This window comes from Papaver somniferum, chromosome 7, assembly GCF_003573695.1.
Source record: "Papaver somniferum cultivar HN1 chromosome 7, ASM357369v1, whole genome shotgun sequence".
NCBI classification, from domain to species: Eukaryota; Viridiplantae; Streptophyta; class Magnoliopsida; order Ranunculales; family Papaveraceae; genus Papaver; species Papaver somniferum.
Window position 1 is genome coordinate 255512816 of NC_039364.1, and position 6582 is coordinate 255519397.

Sequence of the window (6582 nt, forward strand, 5' to 3'; positions counted from 1 at the left end):
TGCTTTGGTTGCTGCGGCTTTCAGAGCTGCTGTTGCTACCATGATGGCATCCAAGGGCGTCGTGCTTTCCGATCCATCTTGCTTCTTGTTGGCTGTTTTAAGCATTTCGTCCTTCTGCTTGCTATGTTTGTTAGAAACCACACGACATGAATATTTACTGAGGATGATAAAAACTTAACTGAAATGGTTTCAAAGATCTAAAAGGCTTGGATCCGGAAAATGTTTGTGGGTAAATATATAGATCGAAGAGGTTCTTTCAAGGAGAACACAAATCTAGAAGGTTCTTGCAGAAGTAAACCCAGATCCCCATTTGGTAAATGTGTTGTAGTATAGATATATTACTTGAGATAACTCGTGGCTGCGAGCTTTTTTAACATACAGAGCTTGCTGGAGTTAACAACACAAGAAGTGGGGGACATCATTAAAGATATGGCACCAGAGGAGATAGATCGAACATTCAACAATATTGAAAACCAATTTACCCCTAAAGAAGAAGAATATGCTCGCAGCGTATATCAATGGGCTTTTGGGTGATTTATTTTAGCAAAAATATATATTTAGAATCTTCTGTTCGTTGTTTTTGTCTGTATCCCGCTATGATTAGTGGTTAGTAAAACAATTTTTAGAACTGGTTTTGTGTTACACGTTGTCTACATAATTTCTACTAAACGATGCTGTTTTATTTTTTGTATGACACTGAGCTGAGAACGTGGTTAATAAAACATATTCTAGATATGCTTTTGTATAAGGTTTTGTGTTGCATATCTAGTTAAGGAAGCTTATTCCAGCTGCTGTTATATGGGTTTTTGCGGAGAGAAAGGAACTGTTGGATTTTTGAGGATAATTATACCTTCAAAACTGACTTTGATCTGGCAATAGATGTGAAGACTCTAATCTTATCTTTGGCAGCTGCAAGTGGAAATAGAGTTCATTTAAATGCTTCTTATGTTGTTTCAAATTGGGAAACTAATTTCTCTTAATTTCTCGTTAGTTGTTTGTTTGTTTTTAGTCTATCCTTGGTAGACTTTTGTATATTCCTCATTCTCTAATACAACTTTTTTTCTTATTAAAAAAAAAATCTAGTTAAGAAAGTTGTTTAACATATTTAGTTTCGGTATTCGAATGTTGCCATCATTACTAGTTTCTTTTATTTATGGTTGTGTAAATAGTTTGGTTGTGTGCATATTTTCTGTGTTAAAAAGGACATTGGTATGATTACTCATGACGAAGGACCGGACCCAAGCAATGCATGAATGTTTTACCCATTCAGGTAATTAAATAAATTAAACAAAAGTAAGATGATCAATGAGAAGCCAATTATTAAGATTCTAAATGAAACTTGAAAAATAATAATAATTACAATAATATTGTCTGGTTACTCTTTAAAAACTCTTCTTACATAAAAAATGTACACTACATCCTGATTGAAACGAGGTGCTTCCATGGTCACGGGAACTAGCTAGCTAGCAATCAATAATTCTCTTCCGCTGCATTGCCAGCCATTTTGCGTTAATAGATTGAAACGAGGCTTTCCTTGTAGAAGTAAACGTTGAACCCATCATCAAATTTGAAGTCCTTGTTTTTTCTTTTTGCTTTTGTATTGATCAGGCAGCTAGTAGGATCCTCAATTTCACCCGTGGTAAAGTTGTATACTTTTATAACATCAGACGAAGTAATCATAAATCCAAACTCGCCATTCCTTGTTAACGCAAACGGACCGAAGGGATAGACTAATGATAAGGGTCCGAATCTATAAAGTTGAGTCCAACACTCCTCCTTCGTATTATAATCATTCAGAACCCATACCTCAAAAAACAGTCCATCACGAGTACACTGAGACTTAGTGCAGGCCAGTTTATAACGTACTGAATATAACTGGGGACACAAACGTACGTAGTCAGCCCCAGCTGGAGCCAGAAATTTTCTAAATATCTCTTTGTTAAAGTCGAACGAAAGAATCACTTTTTCGCTTTTATAAGAAGATGAAGATGTTCGGTTAAAGTACTCCAGGCCTATCATGAAATAGTTGCCATTCAGATAAACTCCTTTATCGTGATTTAGACAATGGATGGGGAAATGATTGCCACCATCTATCCATCTCCAAAAATCACTACGTAGGCTGTACATTTGAACTTTACGAACACAATCTAAAGGGTATAACCGACTCCACCCGTCTTGTCTGAATGACGAGACTAGCAGCACTTTGTAATCCTTGTTTACGATATCCAATCCGAAGCCAACGGAATTACTGTGTGGACTTAAATTTCCGTAACTTAACGGTTTTGGGAGAATTCTGCATTGTCTGGTAGCAGGGTTCCAGAGACCAATATCCTTGGTTTTCTTATATCATATGCAGATTATCCCATGACAGGAAGCTACCATCTCTCTACGTGGAGTATCATCAGAATAGGCCTTATTAAAACATGCCCATTACCTAGATCTTCGAACACCTCCAAGCTCTCATCACCAGAAAGCACGAAAAACTGATCGGATGTGTCGAATTGACAGATCAAGGTGCCTAACTTGGATTTATAATCTGTCATATTGGCGTGGCGATAGATGAAGTCGGAGCTTTCGATGAGTGCATACCATGTTTTACATGCAGACTTGAATCGCAACAGTGATTTTACTGGGAGAATCATGAAAATCTCAAATAATACATCTTCACGCAGAGCACTACCCATAAGTATAATGATTGAAAGGTTGAAAGAATGAATAAAAACAAGTATATGACAGAGGATATGTATTTATAGGCAAGACAACATAAATATTTATAGGAGGAGTGCTCTGTCATATAAATAGGATATGTATTTATATGACAGAGCACTCCTCTTAGTCCTAAGCGATTACTGAAACCGGCTATATACAAATTTCTAATCCTAATTGGTGACGGTTTTCTAATAGAAAACTTAAAGTTAACCTAACCCTAGCCAGGCATAAAAGAAGGTACCACTCATGATCGGATGGGTATATATTTTTTTTAGATAACTAGTGAATTATATTAATAAAAATTGACCAAAATCAACAAAATTACTAAGCAAAGTTTCAGTATGCCTGGTGTCGTCACTGAACTCTTCAATCAACAACCTATCTTTCCTAATCTTCTTAGATACAGAATTAGCTAACTGATTAATATCTCTGCTAACATAACTGAATTTAACAAAAGTAAAAGACTCTAAAAGTACTTTGATGTCTCTTAAAATTTTCCTATTCTCCCATCTGACAAGAGATAGATTATTCTTGATGGAGTTCACAACTACTTCAGCATTAGCAAGTAGATGAATCCCATCCAATTCCATATCTTTGTCCCATTGTAATCCCTCCCGCATTCCCATGCATTCTCCAGTCCCTGCATTGATTATTCCAGTTGCATAGGTTCCTTTGAAGCATGTGCATTCACCTGCAGTATTGTATAAAACCATACCAGAGCCACACCCATTAGTATTAATATCAAATGATGCATCTACATAAATAGGTATCGTTGGTTACATCACTTTCAGTGATTTCATGAACTACATGGGTCACTGCAACGTCGAACTGGTCCCCAATTTCGTCTTCAGATTCTTTCTTTTCTCAAGTACCTCTTTTATACACCATCGTAAGTCACCAAGTCTGTTTACATATCCTTTATCAAGTACCTCTATCAACTTAGAAGACCATTTTATGTTATAAGGACCCATTTTGCTAGCTACACATAAGCTGCTGCTAGTGAAAAAGTTTTGACGGAAGTCATATGATCTAAATATCGATGATAGAAAATCTTGATTTTCTTAGCGAAATCTGATATTACATTATTTGCTCAACAGGTTTCATTCTATTCATCACACTCGATTCCGTACAAATTACTCATTATTCATGCCAATCTATGATCACATATATGGAACCGTAGACACGTCTAGCGATGAATTGTACAGAACCTCACTAAGAAGGAGTGATGAAAAAACAGATGTTGTTCGTCTTACACATCCAACAACACTCCACTCATCTATCATATACAGCCAGGACTCGCCTTCTTAGCTTCAACGCCATATAATCCTAGTACTACTACTTGTTAAGAGACATATCTAGAATAGAGTATATTGCATATCTCGATATATCTTTCTGCCGTTACTCTAGAGTATATGATATATCTCTAAATATATATTAGTTTCCCTGTATGTAACATATTGTGTATAATTTTCATTTCCTTTTTTGGCTATTGTCATATTTATAAGTAAGAGCTGTGCTCCATTGTAATAAACACAATCAATATATAAAGAACTCTTGATTCCAAGACTGCTCTTTTCATGGCATCAAAGCCAAACAAGATCCAATGTTCGGCTGCAAACAACTAATAGTGAATTCCCTTATCAAAGTTTGAAACCCTATACACATCTTTCATGTGTATCATTTGTATCCTTAATCTCTTTTATACCTGCGATATCCTTTCATTCATCATGTCTCGAGAAGACTCTCAACCTATGACAACCAAGTTTCATGTCACCATCTATAATCATGGAATTTTTTTATTAGAAGCTTTCTCAAGGGAAAAGGCTTATGGAAATATGTAGATGGTACAGAGAAATGTCCTGTTGCAACTGATCCATAGAAATCAGAGAAATCTCCTCTAACAACCAGTGATAGTTACGATGATTGGGAGATCAACAATCACAAGACTCTTACATGGATAGGAAAAACTATGATCACATCGATGAGTATGCAGCTTACCAGCTTTGAAGTTTGTAAATAATCATGAGATTTTTTCTCCAAAGGGATGCTCAAATCAAATTTCCTCAGCGTTACAAACTCGAATAAGATATTCGATCCTTGAAACAACAAATCAATCATTATCTGATTTCCATGCTGAGATTTTTGTTATATGCAATCAGCTGGCACTTATGCAACCAAAATGGACTACTGATGCACAACTGTGAGAAATGTACCGAAAAGAATCACTGTTATTTCAACTTATCATGGCCTTAAAGGATGAGTTTGAATCTGTGAGAGCGTCTATTCTCCATCGTACACCCAATCCCACTATAGAAGTTGCATTATCTAAGCTTATCACCAAAGAAACACATAAAAGAATCAAGCCTGACATCTCGACCGTGTTTGTTTTACCTTCACGATCAAACCATAACTTCCAGAAAAATCAAACATCCTCAACAAATCTTGATACGTCTCAAATCCAATGCCACAACTCCAAGCATCTTAGACACATCGCCTGAAATTGTACTCAATCATCTACTGCAACAACATCATCATCAACGTCACAAGCTTTGTCTCCATATAAATGCAACTACTGTAACAAGTTTGGACATACAGCGAACAACTTCACATCACCAATATCCAGGAATATGCGTGAAAGGAGGAGAAACTCTAACACAACGTTGGCACGATTCACTGCAGCACCTGTCTCATCTGAGATTGAGAAGAAACATGAACAATCTCTAGATGATATTAAAGAGATGATCAAATAAGCCTTGTCTATTGGTAAAAATCCTAATGTAGCTTTTTCACATGCAATTCCCCCAGGTATTTACTCAACCAAATGGTTTCTAGATTCAGGTGCTTCCAATCATATGACATTTAATTCACAGTATTTTGAGAAGTTACGTCCAATAATAACTCCTAAGATACATACTGCTGTTGGTTCAAAATTAGTGGAAACTCACATTGGATTGGTTAAATCCAAAGAAACTATGTTTCCAAGATGTACTTCTAGTCCCAAAGATTACCATGAATCTTATTTTTATTGGACAGTTATGTGATCAAGGACTTACTATTCACTTCTTTCCTTCTAGTTGTGTTATACAGGATCCCAAGACGAAGAAGCTAGTTGGGATTGGCCGTAGAGTGGGTCGATTATACCCCTTTGAGTCTCTCATTATCTCCACAGTCTAAAAGTCATGTTGCTGCTGCTTCAACATCTGCATTATCATCCTCCGTCTCCCCAATCATTTCTTGGCATTCTAGGTTGGTCATATTTCATTCTCTCTTCTTACATATATGATTAATAAAGGTTTCTTAGGGTCAGTTCAACTAGATAAAGAGCCTTGTTGCATTACTTGTAAGATGGCTCTACAACCGGCACTTCCTTTTAATAAAAGTACAACCTTTTTCAACTGCACCTTTCAATTTAATTCATTCAGATGTTTGCGGAAAGTCACATGTTGTTTCAAAAGGAAGCACTACATATTATGTGTCTTTGTGTTTATACTCACAAATAAAATGGGTTTGTTGTAGTATGTCTTTGTGTTTATACTCACGAATGATAAACATAGTTATTTCCTTTTGTAATCTTCCTTTAAAGTCTTGATTTAAGTGTAGAGGAGATATACTCACAAATGATAAACATAGTTATTTCCTTCCTTCCTTTCTTTTGTAATATGTATTTTATGTTTAAACATGTATTGAACATATCTATATGAATTTGTATAAGGGTTTATGTGAATGGACAATAGTCGCTAGAATTCGCTTGATTAACTTAAATATAATATGAAAGGGACCTCCACTCATTGCCAATTGGTTTTGAGTTAGATGCCCGCAAACTTTAACATGGTATCAGAGATAAGCTCCAGATCCAGACCTGCGTATGTCGGT